Source organism: Oncorhynchus kisutch, unplaced genomic scaffold, assembly GCF_002021735.2.
Source record: "Oncorhynchus kisutch isolate 150728-3 unplaced genomic scaffold, Okis_V2 scaffold1321, whole genome shotgun sequence".
NCBI classification, from domain to species: domain Eukaryota; kingdom Metazoa; phylum Chordata; class Actinopteri; order Salmoniformes; family Salmonidae; genus Oncorhynchus; species Oncorhynchus kisutch.
This window is the reverse complement of record NW_022263266.1, coordinates 45,001-52,500: the sequence shown is the minus strand read 5'-3', so window position 1 is coordinate 52,500 and position 7,500 is coordinate 45,001. Positions and strand designations below refer to the sequence as shown.

General features: G+C 48.6%; 1 protein-coding gene across 4 annotated transcripts in view; it reads left to right on the top strand.

Annotated features, from left to right (window-relative positions):
• Positions 1-7,500, top strand: part of LOC116365963 (NACHT, LRR and PYD domains-containing protein 12-like) — a 67,917-nt gene that overhangs the window by 33,907 nt on the left and 26,510 nt on the right. The gene's annotated exons all lie outside the window — the stretch shown is intronic.

Sequence of the window (7,500 nt, the reverse complement as noted above, 5' to 3'; positions counted from 1 at the left end):
TGCCACCAATACTGCTACTAATAATACTGGTACTACTGCTGCTACTATTGCTTCTGCTGCTACTACTGCTACTACTACTACTACTGTGACTACTACTACAGCTGCTACAACTACAACTGCTGCTACTGGTACTACTGCTACTGGTACTACTGCTGCTGCTACTAGTACTACTGCTACTACTGCTACTACTACTACTGATACTACTACAACTGGTACCACTGCTGCTACAACTACTGCTACTAATACTACTGATACTACTGCTACTAATAATACGGGTACTACTGCTGCTACTACAACAGCTGCTACTGCTACTCCTGCTACTACTGCTATTACTACTGCTACTACTACTACTAATGCTACTACTTCTGCTACTACTAATGCTACTGCCAGTGGTGGAAAAAGTACAGTATTGTCATACTTGAGTAAAAGTAAATTATTTTTTTAAATGATACTTTTTCTCCCCAATTACGTGGTATCCAATTGGTAGTTACAGTCTTTATCTCATTGCTACAACTCCGCACTGACTCGGGAGAGGCGTAGGTCGAGAGCCATGCGTCCACCGAAACACAACCCAACCTAGCCGCACGGCTTTTTTGACACAACGCACATCCAACCCGGAAGCCAGCCGCACCAATGTGTCAGAGGAAACACCGTACACCTGGGGACCTGATCAGCGTGCACTGCACCTGGCCCGACACAGGAGTCACTAGTGTGCGATGAGACTAGGATATCCCTGCCGGCCAAACTCTCTCTAACCCGGACGATGCTGGGCCAATTGTGCGCCACCCCATGGGCCTCCAGGTTGCGCCCGACTGCAACAGAGCCTGGGCTCGAACCCAGAATCTCTGGTGGCACAGCTAGCAGCAATGAGACAAGACTGTAACTACCAATTGGGAGAAAAAGGGGTAAAAAACTAAATGTTATTTATACCACTGACTACTACGATTACTGCTACTACTACTACTACTACTACTATTACCACCACCACCACTACTACTGTTACTACTACTACTACTACTACTACTACTACTACCACTACTACTACTACTACTACTACTACTATTACCACCACCACCACTACTACTGTTACTACTACTGCTACTACTACTACTGCTACCACCACCACCACTACCACTACTGCTACCACTACTACTACTACTACTGCTACCACAACCACTTCTACTGCTACTACCACTACTACTACTACTGCTACTACTACTACCACCACCACCACAACTACTACCACTACTACCACCACAACTACTACCACTACTACCACCACGACTACCACCAATACCACTACTACTACCACTACTACCACCACCACTACCACCAATACCACTACTACTACCACCACCACTACCACTACTACCAACACTACCACTACTACCACCTCTACCACTAATACCACCACTCCCACTACTACCACCACCACCACAACTACCACCACCACCACAACTACCACCACCACAACTACCACCACAATTATCACCACAACACCACCACTACCACCACCACCACAACAACTACCACTATTACTATCACCACCACCACTACCACCACCACCAGCACCACAACCAATACCACAACCACTACCAACACCACCACGACTACTACTACCACCACGACCACCACCACTACCACTACTACCACTACCACCACTATCACAACTACCACCACTACCACCACTACTACCACTACCACCACTACCACTACTACCACCACTACCACTACTACCACCACTACCACTAGTAGCACCACTACCACTACTACCACCACTACCACTACTACCACCACTACCACTAGTAGCACCACTACCACTACTACCACCACTCCCACTACTACCACCACTCCCACTACTACCACCACCACAACTACTACGACCACCACTACCACTACTACCATCACCACCACTATTACTACTACTACTACTGCTACTACTGCTACCATCGCTACTACTACTACTACTACTACTACTACTACTACTAATACTACTACTACCACCGCTACTACTACTACTACTACTACTACTACTACTATTACCACCGCTACTACTACTACTACTACTACTAATGCTACCACCACCACCGCTACTACTACTGTTGCTACTACTACTACTACCACCACCTTCACTACTACTGCATCTACTACCACCACTACTACTGTTACTACTACTGCTACTACTACTACTAATGCTACCACCACCACCGCTACTACTACTGCTGCTACTACTACCACTACCACCACCATCACTACTACTGCATCTACTACTACCACTACCACCACTACTACTGTTACTACTACTACTACTGCTATCACCACCACCACTACCACTACTCCCACCACTACTACTACTGCTACTACTACTTCCATAACTACTACCACCACCACTACCACTACTACCATCTCTACCACTAATACTACCACAACTACCACCACCACTACCACCACAACTACAACCACTACCACTACCACTGCTACTACCACCACTACCACTATTACTACCACTACTACCACCACAACCACCACTACCAGCACCACCACCCCCACCACTACCACCACCACCACCACCACTACCACCACCACCACCACCACCACTACCACAACTAACACCACCACCACTACCACTACTACCACCTCTACCACCCTTCCCACTACTAGCACCACTACTACTACCACTACCACCACAACTATCACCACCACCACCACCACTACTACCACCACCACAACTACCACCACCACTACTACCACCACCTCAACTACCACCACCACAACTGCCACCACTACCACCACTACCACCACCACCACCACCACCACCACCACGACTACCATCACTACTACCACTACCACTACAACCACCACTACCACTACTAGCACCACTACTAGCACTACCACCACCACTACCACTAATACCACCACTCCCACTACTACCACCACCACAACTACTACCACCACCACTACTACCACCACCACAACTATCACCACAACACCACCACTACTACTACCACCACTACCACCACAACTACTACCACCACTACCACGACCACCACCACTACCACTACTACCACCACTACAACTACTACCACCACTTCTACCACTACTAGCACCACTACTACTACCACTACCACCACAACTATCACCACCACCACCACCACCACTACTACCACCACCACAACTACCACCACCACTACTACCACTACTACCATCACCACCACTATTACTACTACTGGTACTACTGCTACCATCGCTACTACTACTACTACTACTACTACTACTACTAATACTACTACCACCGCTACTACTACTACTACTACTACTACTACTACTATTACCACCGCTACTACTACTACTACTACTACTACTAATGCTACCACCACCACCGCTACTACTACTGCATCTACTACCACCACTACTACTGTTACTACTACTGCTACTACTACTACTAATGCTACCACCACCACCGCTACTACTACTGCTGCTACTACTACCACTACCACCACCATCACTACTACTGCATCTACTACTACCACTACCACCACTACTACTGTTACTACTACTACTACTGCTATCACCATCACCACTACCACTACTCCCACCACTACTACTACTGCTACTACTACTTCCATAACTACTACCACCACCACTACCACTACTACCATCTCTACCACTAATACTACCACAACTACCACCACCACTACCACCACAACTACAACCACTACCACTACCACTGCTACTACCACCACTACCACTATTACTACCACTACTACCACCACAACCACCACTACCAGCACCACCACCCCCACCACTACCACCACCACCACCACCACCACCACCACCACCACTACCACAACTAACACCACCACCACTACCACTACTACCACCTCTACCACTACTCCCACTACTAGCACCACTACTACTACCACTACCACCACAACTATCACCACCACCACCACCACAACTACCACCACCACAACTACCACCACCACTACTACCACCACCTCAACTACCACCACCACAACTGCCACCACTACCACCACTACCACCACCACCACCACCACCACGACTACCATCACTACTACCACTACCACTACAACCACCACTACCACTACTAGCACCACTACTAGCACTACCACCACCACTACCACTAATACCACCACTCACACTACTACCACCACCACAACTACTACCACCACCACTACTACCACCACCACAACTATCACCACAACACCACCACTACTACTACCACCACTACCACGACTACTACTACCACCACGACCACCACCACTACCACGACCACCACCACTACCACTACTACCACTACCACCACTACCACAACTACCACCACTACCACCACCACTACCACTACAACCACCACTACCACTACTAGCACCACTACTAGCACTACCACCACCACTACCACTAATACCACCACTCACACTACTACCACCACCACAACTACTACCACCACCACTACTACCACCACCACAACTATCACCACAAACACCACCACTACTACTACCACCACTACCACGACTACTACTACCACCACGACCACCACCACTACCACTACTACCACTACCACCACTACCACAACTACCACCACTACCACCACTACTACCACTACTACCACTACCACCACTACCACTACTACCACCACTACCACTACTACCACCACTACCACTAGTAGCACCACTACCACTACTACCACCACTACCACTACTACCACCACTACCACTAGTAGCACCACTACCACTACTACCACCACTCCCACTACTACCACCACTCCCACTACTACCACCACCACAACTACTACGACCACCACTACCACTACTACCATCACCACCACTATTACTACTACTACTACTGCTACTACTGCTACCATCGCTACTACTACTACTACTACTACTACTACTACTACTAATACTACTACTACCACCGCTACTACTACTACTACTACTACTACTACTACTATTACCACCGCTACTACTACTACTACTACTACTAATGCTACCACCACCACCGCTACTACTACTGTTGCTACTACTACTACTACCACCACCTTCACTACTACTGCATCTACTACCACCACTACTACTGTTACTACTACTGCTACTACTACTACTAATGCTACCACCACCACCGCTACTACTACTGCTGCTACTACTACCACTACCACCACCATCACTACTACTGCATCTACTACTACCACTACCACCACTACTACTGTTACTACTACTACTACTGCTATCACCACCACCACTACCACTACTCCCACCACTACTACTACTGCTACTACTACTTCCATAACTACTACCACCACCACTACCACTACTACCATCTCTACCACTAATACTACCACAACTACCACCACCACTACCACCACAACTACAACCACTACCACTACCACTGCTACTACCACCACTACCACTATTACTACCACTACTACCACCACAACCACCACTACCAGCACCACCACCCCCACCACTACCACCACCACCACCACCACTACCACCACCACCACCACCACCACTACCACAACTAACACCACCACCACTACCACTACTACCACCTCTACCACCCTTCCCACTACTAGCACCACTACTACTACCACTACCACCACAACTATCACCACCACCACCACCACTACTACCACCACCACAACTACCACCACCACTACTACCACCACCTCAACTACCACCACCACAACTGCCACCACTACCACCACTACCACCACCACCACCACCACCACGACTACCATCACTACTACCACTACCACTACAACCACCACTACCACTACTAGCACCACTACTAGCACTACCACCACCACTACCACTAATACCACCACTCCCACTACTACCACCACCACAACTACTACCACCACCACTACTACCCACCACCACAACTATCACCACAACACCACCACTACTACTACCACCACTACCACCACAACTACTACCACCACTACCACGACCACCACCACTACCACTACTACCACCACTACAACTACTACCACCACTTCTACCACTACTAGCACCACTACTACTACCACTACCACCACAACTATCACCACCACCACCACCACCACTACTACCACCACCACAACTACCACCACCACTACTACCACTACTACCATCACCACCACTATTACTACTACTGGTACTACTGCTACCATCGCTACTACTACTACTACTACTACTACTACTACTACTAATACTACTACTACCACCGCTACTACTACTACTACTACTACTACTACTACTATTACCACCGCTACTACTACTACTACTACTACTACTAATGCTACCACCACCACCGCTACTACTACTGTTGCTACTACTACTACTACCACCACCTTCACTACTACTGCATCTACTACCACCACTACTACTGTTACTACTACTGCTACTACTACTACTAATGCTACCACCACCACCGCTACTACTACTGCTGCTACTACTACCACTACCACCACCATCACTACTACTGCATCTACTACTACCACTACCACCACTACTACTGTTACTACTACTACTACTGCTATCACCATCACCACTACCACTACTCCCACCACTACTACTACTGCTACTACTACTTCCATAACTACTACCACCACCACTACCACTACTACCATCTCTACCACTAATACTACCACAACTACCACCACCACTACCACCACAACTACAACCACTACCACTACCACTGCTACTACCACCACTACCACTATTACTACCACTACTACCACCACAACCACCACTACCAGCACCACCACCCCCACCACTACCACCACCACCACCACCACCACCACTACCACAACTAACACCACCACCACTACCACTACTACCACCTCTACCACTACTCCCACTACTAGCACCACTACTACTACCACTACCACCACAACTATCACCACCACCACCACCACAACTACCACCACCACAACTACCACCACCACTACTACCACCACCTCAACTACCACCACCACAACTGCCACCACTACCACCACTACCACCACCACCACCACCACGACTACCATCACTACCACTACAACCACCACTACCACTACTAGCACCACTACTAGCACTACCACCACCACTACCACTAATACCACCACTCACACTACTACCACCACCACAACTACTACCACCACCACTACTACCACCACCACAACTATCACCACAACACCACCACTACTACTACCACCACTACCACCACAACTACTACCACCACTACCACGACCACCACCACTACCACTACTACCACCACTACATCTACTACCACCACTTCTACCACTACTAGCACCACTACTACTACCACTACCACCACAACTATCACCACCACCACCACCACCACTACTACCACCACCACAACTACCACCACCACTACTACCACCACCACAACTACCAGCACCACAACTGCCACCACTACCACCACCACCACCACTAACACTACTAACACCACCACCACCACTACCACCACTAACACCACCACCACTACCACCACTAA